Raw genomic sequence first — 18,896 nt, 5'->3', positions numbered from 1 at the left:
CATCCCCTCATCTAGATCATTAATAAAGATGTTGAACAAAACCAGCCGTAGAAGCAACCCTTCGGGTAGTCTGCTTGATGCCAACTCCCAACCAGACACTGTGCCATTAATTACTACCCATTGAGCATGATGATCTAACCAGCTTTCTATTTACCTTGCAGTCTTTGCTATCAAGGGGTATGTCTACACTACCACCCTAGTTCAAACTAGGGTGGTTAATGTAGGCAACCGAAGTTGCAAATGAAGCCCAGGATTTGAATTTCCCGGGCTTCATTTGCATCGTGCCAGGTGCTGCCATTTTTAAAGCCCCGCTAGTTCGGACTCCGTGCCTGTGGCTACATGCGACACGGAGTAAGTAGTTCGGATTAGGCTTCCTATTCCGAACTACCGGTACACCTCATTCCACGAGGAGTAATGGTAGTTCGGAATAGGAAGCGTAATTCGAACTACCTACTCCGTGCCGCTTGTAGCAGCGGGCACGGAGTCCAAACTAGCGGGGCTTTAAAAATGGTGGCGCCTGGCAAGATGCAAATGAAGCCCAGGAAATTCAAATCCTGGGCTTCATTTGCAACTTCGGTTGCCTACATTAACCACCCTAGTTCGAACTAGGGTGGTAATGTAGACATACCCAAGAATACTATGGAAGACAGTATCAAAAGCTTTGCTGATGACAAGGTATCTAACATCTACTACCTTCTCAATATGCACACAGCCAGTAAGCTTGTCATAGAGGGCAATCAGGTTTACCTTTGGTGAATCCATTTTGACTATTCCTGATCACTTTTTTCTTTTCCAAGTGTTTCAAAATTGTTTCCTTGAGGATACCGTCCATTTTTCCAGGGACCAAGGTGAGACTGACCAGTTTCTAGGTCCTCAGATTTTCCTTCTTCCCTTTTAAAAAGATGGGTACTACATTTTCCTTTTTCCAATAGTCCGGGGCCCCCTCCGATCACTATGAATTTTTAGTTACCATGATTTTAGTTACCCAGTTGTCTGCTTATTGTTGATGTGGCTTAGTTTTCCGCTGTCCCATAAACTTTTTTACAGCTGCCAATCCTTATTGTCAGTGTTCTGTGTTGTTATTTAGCTCTAATTTACCCCTTAATGTTTTCTCAGAGCCCAGCAAGCTGTGGAAGTGTTGGTAATGCTGCTAAGTGTAAGCATGGTTTCTCTACTTATATCCTTGTGCCAATACAGTAAAATTGTGTAACACCACTAACACATTGTTTGGAAGAGAGCTGATAAGCTTTAGGTTGGCATATGCTTAGATAGGGTGTATCTGTATAGTCATACATTATTAGCAGTATTGCAAGCGTTGTTTTGTTTATTCATTTCAGAAAAATAAAAATAAAAGAGATCCACTTGCCATACTGACCTCCCGTTGTTCAGCAAATTCTCTGTTTCAGCAACCCTCAGTTCCCAAGGGTGCCAGACTAGAGAGGTTCAACCTTTACCTAGAAATCCAAAAAGGGATCAGGACTCCCTTGCTCAAGGCACTACATAACTCCCCATAATAGATAGTCCCTCACCTGATAAGTTTATAATCTCATGAGGACAAGATAGAACAAGCTAGTATAGCTGAAAAATTTAGCTAATTGGGAAGCAAAGATGTTAGTGAGGGGAATATGTGGTAACATAGGTTCATTGTGCACATAATTAAGGATTGATTAGATAGCTCTAATAATCATCTAGCCATTTAATAGGACCATTTGCCACCTGGGACCTGGTCTGATATTGCTGAACTCATTTCACATAGTCTACCAACAGCTATCAGACCACCTGGTGTTAAGAAAATGCTACAAGCAAGAGTCTTGATAGGATTTGTTATTTCAGTATTTTTTCCCTCTCATTTTAGCATGCCCCACTACTTGGCAATTACTTCCTACTGTACATCTATTAAATATTCATGTCAGATATTATTTGCATAGTGCAACTTTTCTCTGATAAAAAATTATGTTATTCATTCACTGCTTAGAAGATTGACCCAAGGTCCCTACTTTAAACACACAGTTATATTGATTGTGAAAATACACTAAGAAAATTATGTAGTTTATATGCACGCATTACTTCTCCTGAGTCATCCTGAAGCTTATAATTTAAGCCCCAGTGTTTCAGGTAAAATGAAATTGCTTCACTAAGTAAGGTTGCTTTGATTTCAGCTTTACTCCAAGCTTTGCCAGGCAAGTAGAAAATCTTCATAGGAAGAAAGGTCTTATTCATATAGAATGTACAGTCATGCATTGCTAAAATTGTATGCATTCAAAACACACCATGTCACTGTTCAACAATTGTTTTATAAAACCTTTTTTGCCTTATGTAAATAATCCTATATTAATGGAAGATTGTCACAAATGAACAATGAATTTAGATTTCAGAAAGCTTTGCCTTGCCCGCATTACATTATACACAGCAGAGAAAGGACAAGGGAGGCAGAGGGTCTTATTTCAGACAGAAGGAAAAAAATCAAATTAACACCTGCAAGATGAGATAAAATGACTTAGAGCTACGAATATGTTATTTCTTGTGAGAGATGGAGTTCTGTTCGAAAAGGAGCTTTGGGAGATATTATTTTCCTCTCCCTGTCCCATCAGTGCTCCTTTCTTTTTTCCCCTTCACACCTTCATGCCTTTTGTGACTTGTGTAAGAGTCTACACCCAGACGGATGATGGATAATCTTATGTCCATTCCTCCTTAACCTCTACCTCTATCTCAGTATGCCCAGCCATTTGATCCTTTCTTTGGATCTTCCCCCCACTCCCATTATTGCTTGTTCCTCTGTCTTTTAACATTTTTTCTCTTTAAGTTCTTTGTTTTCTTTCTCATCCTCTTGGTTCTCTGATTGTTTCTTGTTCTTCTCTTTCTTTTCATTCCTTCTTTCTGTTCTTCTTCTCCCTTATCTCAGTGGTTGTGACTACTTTTCAAGTCATCTCATGTGCTAGTTCTTCTCCATGGTTCCTTCATTGTGTATAATATCTGAGCAACACAGTGAAAGGAAGAGAGTACTAACCAAAAATAATATGGCAATATGATCACTGCAAGGTGAAATTCACTCATCTGCAGAGGAGCAGCACAAATCCTATTCACCACATTCACCCTAATTTGAGTGAACAAGAAACTGAACATAATCAATGTATTAGCTATCTTAGGGTTCATCTACACTGCAACCGAAGCTCAAAATAAGCTATGCAATTTGATCTATGCAAATTGTATAGCTTATTTCCAGTCAATTTGGCGCTGTCTGCACAGCACTTATTTTGAAATAAATCTCAATTTCGAAACGTCCCTTACACTTCATGGAATGAGGTTTACAGAGATGTTGGAATAGTGAGCCCGTTGTATTTTGAAATAATGGGTGCACTCAAAAGATGCAGAATAGCTATTCTGGGATACCACCAAAATATCCAGAAATATCGCTGCAGTATAGATGTAGCCACACAGGGCAACTCTAAATCTGTAAAGTGTTAAGGTGGCATTTTTAACCAGCCTGGCTCTGGTTTTTTTTAATGAGACAATTTGTGAATTTGGGTAAATCACTATCTTTGTAGAGTTGTTTACCTTGCTTCATCTGGGTTTATATTTCTAGTATATTCCACATGTGTGTTGTTAGACTTTGTTATTACTTGGCAGATTTTAATACTTTCATGTTGCATAATGCCAAGCATAGCAGTTAATCCGAATGATACCAGTGGGACAACTCAAGGAATGAAGTATTATTCAACGCAAATTAGAGCATCAGAATCAGGCCCTTAATATTTGAAAAATATTTCAAAATTGTTGGATGGAAGGTATTCCATATCTGTGTACCAGTTTATTATTATTTTGCATTTAATTTCCTATTTGTTTGATTTTCCTGTGTGACCCTAAACAATCTTCTCTTTTTGCAGGAAATGATACTTGGTAGCCAGCACAGAATGCTTTTTTTCTGAAGTAGTCTATTAAATTTATTCTGCAGAAAGCTTTAGTGAAAGTGGGGTTTCCTTGGCGATTATTTAATGAAAAGGCTCCTATAAGTGCCTATTACAGCTTCTTAAAGCCTAATACACATTTTCTTCATAAAATGTACCCTTGTTGTGTCAGTTGCTTGACTTTGAACAGCACTCTCATTGTGAGTGGATTCATTGTAGGCTGTATATGCAATGCAAAGAGACACCCTGAGAACAACATTCCTATGAATAAATCCTCACGCTGATTTTCCTCTTGTTCTGGTGAAAATTGGGAGTGATTCCACTGATAGCAATGTAGTTTTGCTGGTGTAAAACCAACATCAGTCAGAGGAGAATCAAATCCTTTTCTCTCCAAGGTCTGTTGTTGTACAAATAAGTAATTAGTGTGGCAACTGTGCTGCAGGGCTAGCTGCCTGATTGCTGAACAATTAAAGCAAATGGTTATAGGAATTGTAAGTTGTTGCTTCTGAAAAAAAATATCATTCTCTAAGGAAAAAAAGGATTCTTCTTGGCTAATTCAGATAATATGCAAAAATAATCCAATCCGTTTTCACACTCCCCGGATGATATTCTTGGAATCTCTAGTGTTCACACTGTTATGGCTCATAGCTTAGTTTTGTGATAACACCTCCAAAACAATACCTCACAACATTCTTAGCATAAAAAAGGGGGCAAGGGAAAATTTTCACATGAAACATTAATATATATTTAACTGTTTCATGTTTCAGGTACAAAATATCCCTTTCATTCTTCCATCCCAGAACATGAGCACTGGGACCACCACATGTATATAAAAAATAGCAGAGGCTTCATTCTGCTTTCCCAACATGCCCAAAATGCTATGAAAGTGTGAGTACTCACAGACAGTAGGACAGTGTCCATAATATTTGTGTTCTAACACTTAAGAACTTTATAATTAATAATGTTAAAATTACAACACCATGGAGAGTTAGCTGTGTACAATTTAATATACCCTCCCCTCCTCCTCCAGCCCCAAGCTCAAAACTTATGTCTAATCTCAAATCTCCAGTATTAGGTGTGATGCCCTTGAATATGTTACCAAATTCAGAGCTCAAAAAATTAAATCCACTGATTAAACTGGGAACAAAAAACACAATATCAGCAAAATAATCAGGCAAAAATGAAATAAAAGATGATTAGTTACATTTAATAAATATATTACTAGTTGATTGAAGAGATTGAATGCTTAATAATTGGTGATGGAGTCTTAACTCTAAATAAATAGATCACTTTATGCAAGGCATGATAGTAATTGAAATGAATTAAAATAATTTTTTAGACATCTACCCTCTATGTGGGCCTCAGTCTGTAGTCTACTAGACAGGTTTCCACATCACATTATCTGTCACTACCAAATCAGCAAATCTCTCTACTATACAAAGCTTGATTCTCCATCAGGTTAAGGTCTTTTCCCACCATTCTGTCAATGTAAGGATGTCTCAAAGTAGGCATAAACAGGCCTAGTATAGAGTCTTCCCGATTACACCAAGACATGTACAAATATGCATCACCAATAGAAAAATAAAACAAGCTGTGGGCTAATCAGATGGGTGACATTTGAATCTCTCTTGGGTGACTGCAAGATTACAGGGAACACTGTCCATGGCCCTGTTGGAGGCAAGCCAGGGCACTGCAGTGTGCCTGTTTTCTGCTGCACAGGTGCCATAGTGGACATTCAGGGTGTGTGTACACAACAGGGCTTAATTTGAAATAAGCTACACAAACTGAGCTATGTCAATTGTGTAGCTTATTTCAAAATAGTTTATTTCGAAATTGGGAGCATCTACACAGCATCTATTCAAAATAGAACTCTCTTCCTCTGACTTCCCTTACTCCTTGTTCAATGAGGGTTACAGGAGCCAGAGTAAGAAGTCCTCCAGTTTAACAGTATTTTGATATTATTTCAAAATAACTGCCTGCTGGGTAGATGCGTACTAAATTATTTTAACATAATGTTGCTGTGTACATGTACCCTGAGAAAGAGACATCTATTTTTCTACTTGCTCTGAGTGTATGAAGGATTGCAAAAATGAGTTAAAGTACAGTAAGTACATCCTGTCCAAAGACCACAAGTGCAGGAACAGGGTTACTGAGAATCAGCCCCAGAAATTATAAAGCAGAGAAAAAGAAAGGCTGAAATCCTTGATTTCAGAGAATGCCTGAGCAACGAATGTGTTAAGAGACTGAAGGACCCAGGGAGGCTTGCACTGAAAAGTGGTTGTAAAGAAATCTCCAGTGTTGCAAGAGTGGGACCATCTGCTAATTGAGAAAACAGGGAAACCCAATTCTCCTTATTTAACACGTTAAATGTTTTTAAGGAATTGGATGACATTTAGTCTGTCTTTCTGAGACATTTTTGTAACGTACAAAATAAGGGTTGGTGTCCCTAAAGGAAACTCAAACTGTATGCAGTTGCTACATCTCCTGCTCAGATTAATGTTTAGAAAAGAAAACTTTTCATCTCAGGTGGATTTCTTCAGTTGGTAAATGTGTTATCTGCTGTATTAAAAGTAGTACTCAGTGAAAACCCTACAGTGTTAAATATGCCATGGATTTTCCTAAAGACATGTACAATAGTGATTGCGACAAGTGGTCCTGTAGCACCTAAGGGTATGTTTACACTAGCCCCCTAGTTCGAACTAGGGAGGCTAATGTAGGCATTCGAACTTGCAAATGAAGCCCGGGATTTAAATATCCCAGGCTTCATTTGCATGTTCCTGGGCGGGCTTCATTTTTAAAGCCCCTTAGTTCGAACTGACTGCCCGCAGCTACACGTGGCAGTCAGAAGTTAATCCGAACTAAGTCCTTAGTTCAGATTAACTGTTACACCTCATTGTTTAATTCTTATAGTACTCAGAGGGTGAGACCCTTCTTCAAATCCTTTCTCCCCCTATGTCAGAAAGAGGGTAACTGACCCTGGGTCTCTCACATCGCAGAAAGGGGTGGGGCTTAACACGTACCTCTTTAATGAGCATCTCTCATTGTCTACTTTAGGTGACTTCCAGCTGCATGCTAGTTTTTATGCATTGCATTCTTATGCACCTCTCTCTCTCTCTCTCTCTCTCTCTCTCTCTCTCTTTCTGCATAGGAATCTAGGCATTAAACCCAGCTTCATGGAATGCACAGTTGTTCCTAGAATTTTTCAGGCACCTACAAGTTAAAATACTGTCACAATTCCTAAATTATTTCATGAACCCCATCTAAAGGGACTGGAATTAGCAAATTAAAAAAGAAGAAATTAAAGACTTGAAAGGAGTAGAAAGCAGTAGGAGCAGAGTCACTAGAGACAAAAGAAACAGCTTAGCCATTGGAAAGGACAAAACACAGTGCCGAAAGACACGGAGAGCCTAAATCTGGTCTTCCCTATTGCAGTGAATATCAGGAGTACTTCCACTGAAGCTAACTAAGTCACACCCAGTATAAGGCCAGAGCAAATGAGGTAAGGATCAGGCTGATGTGGTTGAAAGGAACATATGCAATATAAGATACAAGGATGAAAGAAACAAACATACTGACAGTAGTGGAAAGGAATTATGTTAAGAAACTTCAGCAATATGCCATGCGGAGACTTTCCAAGCTCATATGTACAGTTCTACAAATAGTAGACCTCTTTGCAACCACTGATATTCTATATCTGGAGCCAGATAGAGAATTCCCCTATATCTTCTATTTAGTTGGGAAAAACTAATTTAATTAGACAAGGGTTTGTGTTGCTAAAAACACACTGCTCTTTTCTCTGCTGATCTATTTGTGGGCAATTACAACGGCAATGACTCAGGTTTATCTGATAGGGAAAAAATTAATCAGTTTTATGTAGTCTTCCCTGGAGAACTGCACTGTGATGTGGTAAGAATGTTTTTGTGTTCCGGTGAGTGAGAGTGTGAGTGTGATGCTGATGGGAGTTGAACTCTTAATAGATCCACCTAATCCAGACAAGTCATAAGCTTTGTCTACACTTCTTCTGGGACCAAAGCAGCACCCAGGAGAGCAGTGTAAACTTCACATGTGCAGGAAATGCACCGTTGCTTGCCCTCACGAGTAAGATAGGAGTTTTAATTACCACTGCTTATGAGAAATAGGATTTATAATTTTGACCTTAGTTGCCCACATGAGTCACCTTAATGAAGCATCTAGTCCATCTGCACAGACCTTTCAACACTCAACCCACACCTAGGCCAAACTCATGATGTTTAGGGTAAAAACAATGAAGAGACCTGTGACACCTTAAAGATTAATACATTTATTTGGGCATTAGCTTTTGTGGGCTGGAATCCACTTTGTCAGATGTATGAAGCAGTAACTCCAGATTGGCAGCTATATATGCACATGCACAGATGGGTGTGTTACATTACTATGTGGAAGAGCAGAACTAACAAGGTCAGTTCAATCAGGGTGGATGTAGCCCAACAGAGAATACTGTTAATGTGATTACCAAAAGGGATAACATTACTTTTTTGTAATTTTGTTCATGTATCTGATGAAATGGGCTATAGTCCATGAAAGCTTATGCCCAAATATATTTTTTAGTCTTTAAGGTGCCACCGGATTCCTTGTTGTTTTTACTTTTTATAGTGAGCTAGACACTCGGGGTATGTCTACACCAGCTCATTAATTCGTTAATTAGTTAATTAACACCTCATTCCACGAGGAGTAACAATTAATCCGAACTAAGGATTTAGTTCAGATTAACTTTAAACTGCTGCGTGTAGCAGTTCATTTGAACTAAGGGGGATTTAAAAACGGGAGCTGGACAGGTACATGCAAATAAAGCCCGGAATATTTAAATCCAGGGCTTCATTTGCAACTCTGGTTGCCTAATTTGCCTACCTAGCTCGAATTAATGAGCTAGTGTGGACATACCCTCAGAGTCTCTATTCAGACCCAGTCTGATAGTGTCAAGTTTGCATATGAATTCCAGTTCTACAGTTTCATGCTGAAGTTTGTTTTTCAAGTTTTTATGCTGAGCAATGGCAAAGTTCACTTATGTTATTGAGTGTCTAGAAAGACTGAAGTGCTCTACTACTTGTTTTTGAATGGTACTGTCCTTGATGTCTGATTTATGTTGTTTTATTTTTTTCCATAGACATAGTCTATGGCCAATGTACATGGGAGAAGGGCATTGCTGGCACATGATGGCATATATTAAATAACTAGATGTACAGGTGAACAAGTCCCTAATGGTATGGCTGATGTGATTCGATCCTGTGATGGTGTTACTTAGGTAAATATGTGGACAGAGTTGGCAATGAGGTTTGTTACCTGGACTGGTTCCTCAGTTAGTGTTTCGGTTGTGTGTTGTGTAGTTGGTATTTTCTTCAGGTTGGGGGGTTGTCTGTAAGCAAGGACCAGCCTCCATCCCAAGGTCTGTGAAAGTGAGGGATCATCTTCCAGATGGATTGTAGATCCTTCATGATGTGCTGGTGAGGGTTTAGCTGGGGCATGTAGGTGGTGGCTAGTGGCATTCTGTTTCTTTCCTTGCTGGGCCTGTCCTGTAGTAGGTAACTTTTGGGTACCCACCCGGCTCTATCAATCTATTTCTTCACTTCCCCAGGGGAGTGTTTAGTATAAGAATGTTTGAGAGAGATTCTTTAGAATCTTTGAGAGAGATTCTTTGAGAGAGATCCTTTAGGTGTTTGCCTCTCTCTGGGTATGTCTACACTACAAAGTTAGTTCGAACTAACGGACGTTAGTTTGAACTAACTTTAATAGGCGCTACACTAGCGCTCCGCTAGTTCAAATTTAATTCGAACTAGCGGAGCGCTTAGTTCGAACTAGGTAAACCTCATTTTACGAGGATTAAGCCTAGTTCGAACTAGCTAGTTCGAATTAAGGGGTGTGTAGACCCTTAATTTGAACTAGTGGAAGGCTAGCCCTCCCCAGGTTTCCCTGGTGGCCACTCTTGCCCGGGACCGCAAGAGGCGGGCACCCACCTGGGCTAGTGCAGACATCATGGACCTTGTCCATGATCTCCGCACTAGGCACAGGAAAGTGGCCGGCTTGGGCAGGAGAGCTGCCAGCCTGGCCACCTAGGAGCAGGTGTGCATGAAAATCAAGGTGGTCCACTGAGACCCCCGACCCTGAGCCCTGAGCTTACAATGGCCGTCCTGGGTCAGACCAAAGGTCCATCTAGCCCAGTAGCCTGTCTTCCGACAGCGGCCAACCCTAGGGACCCTGGAGGGGATGGACCGAAGACAGTGACCAAGCCATTTGTCTCGTGCCATCCCTCTTCAGCCTTCCACATACCTTGGGCAGGGACACCACTCCTACCCCCTGGCTAATACCACTCCATGGACCCAACCTCCATGACTTGATCTCACTTCCCTTTAAACTCTGTTCTAGTTGTAGCCTTCACAGCCTCCTGCACCGAGGAGTTCCACAGGTTGACTCTTTGCTTTGTGAAGAACAACTTTCTGTTACTAGTTTGAAGCCTGCTACCCATTCCTTTCCTTTGCTGTCCTCTAGTCCTTCTTTATGGGAACTAATGAAGAACTTTTCTGTATGCACCCTCTCCACCCAACTCCTGCTTTTAGAGACCTCTATCCTGTCCCCCCTCCGTCTCCTCTTTTCAAAGCTGAGAAGTCCCAGTCTCTTTAGCCTCTCTTCATATGGGACCTGTTCCCAACCCCCGATCATTGTAGTTGCCCTCCCCTCTCCCAGCCTCTCTCTTCCCCTCTCCCTCCTCCTTTTCCCAGTCTCCCCCCGTTTTGTTCAATAAAGACAGATTCCATTTTTGAACACAATTGTCCTTTATTTTGTACATCAAGAAAAGGGGCTAGGGAAGGGTAAGTGGAAGGAGGTGAGGGAGGAATGGGGTACGCGCCCCCGATGGGGAGGACTGGGCTGGCTCTGCGGGCTTCTGGAGATGGAAGCTCTCTTGCAGCCCCCCAATTGCCCCCTCTCCCCAGATGGCAGCCTGCGGCAAGTGCAGCCGGGCTGATGGCCGAGTGCTGTGATGTGCCCAGTGTGGGCACTCAGGGCAGTCCAAGCAAGGACTGGTTTTCAAGCGGGGCACCCCTGAGAACTGTCTGATCGGGGTGGGGGTCGGGAGCCTTTAAGCGCAGCCCTCGGCTAGCCTGAGGCAGCAGCTCCACGCTCTAAGTCCTCCTCTGATGCCCTGCCGGCACTGCTTCCGGCCATCCTTAAGCCCTGTTCAGGGTCCACTTAATGTGAACATGCTAGTTCGAATTAGCAAAATGCTAATTCGAACTAGTTTTTAGTTCTAGACACGTTAGTTCGAATTATCTTAGTTCGAATTAAGTAATTCGAACTAAGTTAGTTCGAATTAGCGCTGTAGTGTAGACATACCCTCTGAGCTCCAGCCCCTCTCCAAAGGCCTGACTACATCATGGGGTAAAATGCGTATGGGGGTGAGATTGAACATGAATTTGTCTACATAGAACCTGTTAGTGTGCACTAAAGGTTTCCTAGTATGCTTTCACATAGTGCTGTTTGAAATAATGCATTGCTAAAGTGCACCAGCATGGTTAACACAAATCAATTAATGTGCAACACAGTGGTCTTTAGAATTCAGGATCCTCCCCTGGTACATACCTATAGTTTGCATTATCCCACCATGAAGAGAAACCCTCGGAGATTCTCAACAGCTGGATAATCCCAGGAAAAAATGGAATCAATATTTTAACTTCAGACAGCAAAATCCTAGAAACCTAGGGTCTAATATCTGACTTATATCAGTTTAAGTTTGAGATGGCTTCACTAATTATTAGCTGAACACTGCACATAATAATCCTAAATGTAACTTCATCTATATCGGGGTGGAGAACGTAAGGCCTGGGAACTGGATGCAGCCTCTGCCTGGGTCAACCCCTCCAAAGCTTAAAGCCTTTCCCAGCATTGGAGAGCCCAAACTGGCACTCCAGCCCCCTGCAACATCCCCACAGCCCGGACTCCTGACTGATTGTTCTGTGTGTCAGCAGCCCCTGACCCAATAAAGTTTCCTCTCCCCTATCTAGATCATAGGTCTTACACTTGTGTGGATTTTCTTTAACTACTGAAGGTCAGAAATATGTTTTAATATGTTTATAAATACCCTCATCTTCCTGGCTCTGGGTACATGGTCATAAACATTCAGAAGCATATTTGTGTGTGCACACACATACACTTCTTTAATAAAAGTTAAAATAACTAAAAAAAAACCCCATAAAAACAACAAAAAAAGCTAAAAAATATGACTAAACCCTCACTTTTTAATTAAACACATTATGGAAATACTTAGAAACCCCAAAGTACATTCTTTCCAGACCTAGCAAGTTGGAAGATAAACTGGGGAAATCAAATTAGAAGGATGTGGTGTTAAATACTATAACATGCACAGTGCCATCCCCCTAGCACATATACTTGTGTTGTAGGGTAAATCAGGCAATGAGACCTACAAGGATTCCATGCTGATGTGTGTTGGGCTGTCTTTCATGCAAAGCAGGGCACAAATCAGACAAAAATGCAATGTATCTTTAAGAGTCAATAGTATTACATCGTAAATAAATTCCTCTGCTCCTGGAAAAAAGAAAATTCCTCTGAGGACACTCTCCCTAGAAAATAACAGATAAAGAGATTGCAGTACCATACTTGTATGAGGTGAATTGAAAAATACAATTTATTTGTTTATCATTTTACAGTGCAAATATTTGTAATAAAAATAATAGAAAGAGAGCCCTGTACATTTTATATTCCGTGTTCAAATCGAAATCAATATATTTGAAAATGTAGAAAAACAGCCAAAATATGTAATACATTTTAACTGATATTCTAATTGTGATTCATTTTAATTGCAATTAATTTGAGTTAATCACATGAGTAATTTATTGACAGTATTTAAATAAAAATATATATTTTATGAAACTAAGTTTGAGACACATATATTGAGCCCTGATTTTCAGAAGTACCTATCCAAACATCTCCCATTGACTTCAAATGGAATTCAGAAGTGCTAAATACTTTAGAAAATCACCCCATACTGTATTAGTCAATCAAATACAATTATTCCCATATTATAAACAAAAGCCATTTTCATCAGCTGTGCTCAAGAACTGAAACTAAGTAGAAAGAAAATGATGGGGAGAAAAAAAATAGAAGATCAGAAAAAAGACACCCTGTGGAGTCCTCAGATAGCCCATGACAATTATTGGTTATCTCTCCTTTACAGTATTTTAATCATCTATGACTAGGAATACTGTTTCCTCAAAGGCAACAAAGCTCTGATTTACAAAGAAAAAGAAATTCTCCCGAGTTGCTGTATTATTAATCTTGCACTCGATAAAAATTGCAGATTGTTCTTTTCATTTTTGCAAGATATTTTTATGATATTTTGGTGCTCTGAATATATTTTTTATTTCCAAGGACCTGATAGCTCCCATGTTTCCATTATAGTTACGGACAAAGAACAAAGGGGCATGAGATAAATCTGCACACAAATTCACCATGGCAAGAATGTACTGCCAGGAATTTAAAATAATCTGGCAACTCCAGAGCATTTTTCTGAGGAAACCTTCATTTCACCATATTTCCTAAACATATTTACACTCAAGAACCCACATTTCCACATAGTTATGAGAGTGATACCTACCTAGAAAAAAAATCTCTAGACACTCTGTACTGTCATATGGCCAAGTCTCTGGCGGAGTGCACTCACCCACCCCAGACCTTGGAACAGGTCCAGAGTAAAGTCAAAGAGCTCCATCAGGGATCCGTCAGGGCCAGAGAGTGAAGCTCGTGCTGAGGGGCAGGACCCCACACCTGCCCCTACTTTGACAAACCACACCAGATCCTGGAAGGTGGTGAAGAGGTTTCTCGTTGTGATGGACTCTGGCCTCCAGCCCCCGTCATTGCCCGGCTGGAGGTCACAGTGGAGGAGGAGCAGGAGGACCAGGGCTAGCCGGAGGAGGAAATGGAGACCATGACCCTGTCCCAGGAGCCAGTACCTATGAGCCAGAATGATTCCCAGGCCTTGTTGGATGCTGGGGAGGGATCTTCAGGTGAGTGGTCTTAGTTTATCACACACACAGGACAAGGGAGGCTGATGCACAGGAGATAGGGGGCCGCTTGGGCTGCTCGGGTAGGACATGGTGCTGCAGTCCGCATACGTGGAACCATGTGTAGCATTAGTGTGTGGCACATGGACACAGCAGGAAGTCAGGTGGAATCCAGGTGCCAGGTGGAAGCACAGGTGGAATCCAGCTGCCAGGCTCAGGGGAGGCCACACACGTCCTGCCACGAGGGGTTCCTCCCAGTACCAGCCATGGCTGGAAGCAGGCTAGCCACAAGGGTGCAGGCATGACCTCAGACACATTGAGGAGTGCCACACACAGTGCATGGGCATGCCTGCATGTGCAAGGCACCATCCACTCCTATAGGTAGCTCTGCAAGCTACAGGTGTGTGTGCAGACACCAGGGAGGGCCAGGCTGCTCCCAGCTCTTCTGCCACCCATTAGGAGATCCCACTGTGTCCAGATACTTCCCTTGACTGCTTGTCCATGGGCCAGGGTGGTGGTGTTGGGAAACGGGCAGTATGGACCCCTGGGCACCTTGGGGCCCCTGTGAGGTATGACTCACTGTGGAGGCCACACATGGCCTTGCTCCCATGACATCCCCCTGCTCTGGCCTGAGGACTGTTGGTTGCTGCTCACAGAAGAGGGCATGACCTTAAAGACAGTGTCTGCCTGGATGCCTCTCCCTCTTTGTGTTCTCCACAGCTGGACCAGCAAGGACTGAGGACTGAGTCACACCACCAGAACCAGCCACCAGAGCCTGGGTAACCTGAAGGTGCACCAGGATCCAGGAAGACCTCACGTGCCAGTATGTCAGCATCCTACGTGACATGCAGAACACCGTGGCATAGAAGGTCTGTGACAATTCCGAGTGGTGGAACTGTACATGGGACCACCTCATGCAGCGGTGTGAAAACATGTGAGCCATCATGTCACGCATGATGGCACAACCACCTACTGTTGCTGCTCCAGCCTTCCACACTCCTACCCCCCTGCTATGCCCATTCCCCTTCCACCTGTCCCACATGCAATGCCTCTGCTCCCTCCCCAGGTGATGCCCATGCACCCTTCCCAGGTGATGCCCATGCCCCCTTTCCCTGCCCCCTGCCATGCCTGACCCTGCTCCACCGCTCCTCTCCCCACTGTGGTCCCTGAACCCACCCGACCCCAACTCCGACGAGGTCCCCGCACCTGAGGTGGTACATCTAGTGCCTCTCTCCCCCTCCAGGTTATGAGTCCCCATTCTCCTGCCCACATCTTCTTAATGTAAGATAAATACACACTTCATTTTTTTGGAAACCAAACAGGTGTGTTTATTGAGAGGTCAGGGAAGGGGTGAAGGGAGGGATTGTGGTGGGGAAGGGATAGGGCAGCAAACTAGAGGCCCATGTTGGGGAGGCCCAGGGGAGAGTTACTGGGGTCTTTGAGAGAAGTACTCTCTCAGGGCCTCCAGATGCACACCCTGGCCTGATAGTCCTGGTGGATGGCAGCATTCTATGGCTGCTGGAAGGCTCACCCCTCATGGTGGCATCTGCCCCCCACCTCAGGAGGAAGGTCTCCCTCTTCCTCTCCACAATGTTGTGGAGGACACAACATGCCATTACCACCTCAGGTTTGTTGTGCTCCCCCACATCCAGGTGGGTCAGCAGGCACCTGAACCATGCCTTGAGGCAGCCGAAGGCACACTTCACCTGGATCCAGGCCCAGTTCAGGCGGGCATTAAAGTGGTCCCTGCTAGGGTCCAGGTTGCTGGTATAGGGTTTCATAAACCATGGCATGAGGAGGTAGGCCTTGTCCCCCACAATGCACAGTGGCATCTGGACATCCCCAATGGCAAGTTCATGGTGGGGGAAGAATGTGCCTGCTTCCAGATTGTAGTAGAGGCTCGAGTTTTTAAAGACGTGGGCATTGTGTGCCCTGTATGACCACCCAGCAAAAATGTCCGTAAAGTGTCCATGGTGGTTGACCAGGGCCTGCAGCACTATGGTGAAGTAGCCCTTCCTATTAATATACTGGACCACTCAATATTCTGGTGCTCAGATCAGGATGTGGGTCCATCTACAGCTCCAGAGCAGTTTGGGAACCCCAGGGCAGCAAATCTGGCCATGATACAGGTCTCCCAGGCAGATGACCTTCCACAGCAGGATCAAGTTGATGGCCTTTACCACATGTGGAAGGAGACAAAAGAAACACAAAACAGAGAATGAGAGAGGGAGTGCCTGAGCCCTTGAGAGGTGCCTATCCCCCTACCAACTCCATCCCCCTTCAAACACCTTAGGAGCCACCCTCTATGAGGGCCCCCCCCCCAGCAGCAAGGCTGTGTGAGGGTGGGGCGGCACAAACCCCTGGGGATGGGGCTTCACCCCACACCCACTCCACCCTCCCACAGCCGCCAAGGGTCCCCCTTTAATAGGACTCCCCTCTCCGTTCAGGAACTGCAGCCCAAGAGTGCCTTACCTCCATGAGGAGGGCCCCGATAGTGGACTTCCTCATGCCAAACTGGTTGCCCACCAACTGGTAGTTGTCGGGGTTGGTGAGCTTCCAGAGGGTGATTGTGACCTGCTTTTCTGGGGGATGGCAGGCTACAGGTGGGTGTCACATCTCCAGAGGGCAGGGGCAAGCCAGCACACAGCTCCAAAAAGGTGGCCTTCCACATGTGGAAGTTTTGAAGCCACTGCTGGTCATCCCACTGCTCCATGACAGCCAGTCCCACCAGTCAGAACTGGTATCCAGCCTCCAGAAATGCCTCTCTACTGTGGGGTGCGGTTGCCAGAGTGTAGCTCCCAAACCCAGGAAGAGGGTTCCCAGAATGAGCTTGGGGTCAAGCTTATGCAAGACCAGGAAGGCAGCTGGCACAAAGTGCAGCAAAAACTGAAGCATGGTCATGTGGGGCCATTGCATGCCCAGGGGCAGCTGCAGCTCCATGGCACAAAGGAAAAAGCTGTAGCATTCACAAAAGCAGGGCAAAAACAGAAGGCACTGGGAGAGCTTTGCTGTCCCTCAGGGTATGTCTACCCTACCCCACTAGTTCGAACTAGCGGGGGTAATGTAGTCATCCGCAGTTGCAAATGAAGCCCAGGATTTGAATTTCCCGGGCTTCATTTGCATGAAGCCAGCAGGCGCCATTTTTAAATGCCGGCTAGTTCGGACCCCGTGCCGCGCGGCTACACGCGGCACGGACTAGCTAGTTCGGATTAGGCTTCTAATCCGAACTAGCTGTACACCTCATTCCACGAGGGGTCCGAACTAGCTGGCATTTAAAAATGGCGCCGGCCGGCTTCATGCAAATGAAGCCCGGGAAATTCAAATCCCGGGCTTCATTTGCAACTGTGGATGACTACATTACCCCCGCTAGTTCGAACTAGCAGGGTAGTGTAGACATACCCTCAAAGATGAAGGTAAACAAACAGCAGAAGCAGAGAAACAGCTGCCCAAGGGGTTCCCTTTAGTTTCGTGTTTCTGCAAGGTTCTAGCACCAGTACTTGGAAGCAACTGGTGACCTAAAGCCCTGGCTGAAGGCTTTTATGTGAGAGAGCGTCCAATCAGTCTCTTTCAAAAAAGCGCATCACTTTTTCGATGCACTTTTGTGTGTGAACACTCTCTTTTGGAAGAAATTTTTTTCAGAACATCTCTTGCAAAAAAAGCGTCTTCCAAAAGAAGCCAGCAGTCTAGACATAGCGATATTGTGCACCTCAATTTCCATATGCAAAATGGAGATTAGCACTTTTCTAACTGCCACGGCTTTGTGAGGATATCTACATTAAAGATGGTGAAGTACTGACATACTTCAGAGGGTATATAATTATTTCAGGTAGACAGAGACAAAAGCCCTGCAAATACTTAGGTATAGATCTTTAGTCACAGGAGTAGTGCCATTTAACTCTCAAAAACTACTCATGTGCAACCAAGGGATCAAGATTGAAACAGTTGTGTTCAAGGCAGTTAGCGTTCTTTGAAAACCCTCCTAGAATCTTGTGATAGACCTTTACTCCTTTGAAGTAGTTATTGATTAATCAACCATTCATTTAAGTATGTAACAAGGTTGCCTTTCCATGTGTCAAGTCAAACCACATAATTGAGATTCTCAGATTTACTTAACTGTGCCAGTTCCAATAAATGCCAGAATTTAATTGACCTGTCTCTTACCATCATGTATTTCCAAAAAGGAGTCTTTTCTATGTTGTATTTCTTTTGCATCTGTGAGAAAGTAACCACTAAATTTTCCCATCTTTATATTTAATCTCTCAATTGTTCTGGATGGGTGTACTGACATTTTTACATTCACGGATTAAAGTGTACTTAAGTACTGAAATCAAGATCTTTCTCATGAAGAATTGTTTGCAAGCAAGGATACCTACTGCAGTTATGACTCAAACTGAAGTCTATAGGTACTCCCTGGAAGCATTCTATGTCAAACCATGTGATAATTTCTTCATGCCAGATCTACTTCTCTCACTACATTCCTTGTGGAATTTTCTCTTGTTTTAATCAAAAGATACATTTTTCATAGCAAATGAGATCCATATGGGTATGTCTACACTACCCTCCTAGTTCGAACTAGGAGGGTAATGTAGGCATACCGCACTTGCAAATGAAGCCCGGGATTTGAATTTCCCGGGCTTCATTTGCATAAGCGGGGAGCCGCCATTTTTAAAACCCCGCTGGTTCGAACCTCATGCAGCGCGGCTACACGGGGCACGAACTAGGTAGTTCGAACTAGGCTTCCTAGTTCTAACTACCGTTACTCCTCATTTCACAAGGAGTAACGGTAGTTCGAACTAGCGGGGTAGTGTAGACATACCCTATCATCTTAATGGAGTTTTCTTTTTTCACAGAGCTTTTCTTTGGTAGTCCTTAACACACTTTACAAATGAAGTCATTGGCATCATCCCTTGTTTCAGATGGCAATGCTTAAACAGAACAGTTT

This window comes from Pelodiscus sinensis, chromosome 13, assembly GCF_049634645.1.
Source record: "Pelodiscus sinensis isolate JC-2024 chromosome 13, ASM4963464v1, whole genome shotgun sequence".
Classification (NCBI taxonomy): Eukaryota; Metazoa; Chordata; order Testudines; family Trionychidae; genus Pelodiscus; species Pelodiscus sinensis.
Note: the sequence above shows the minus strand (reverse complement) of the source record.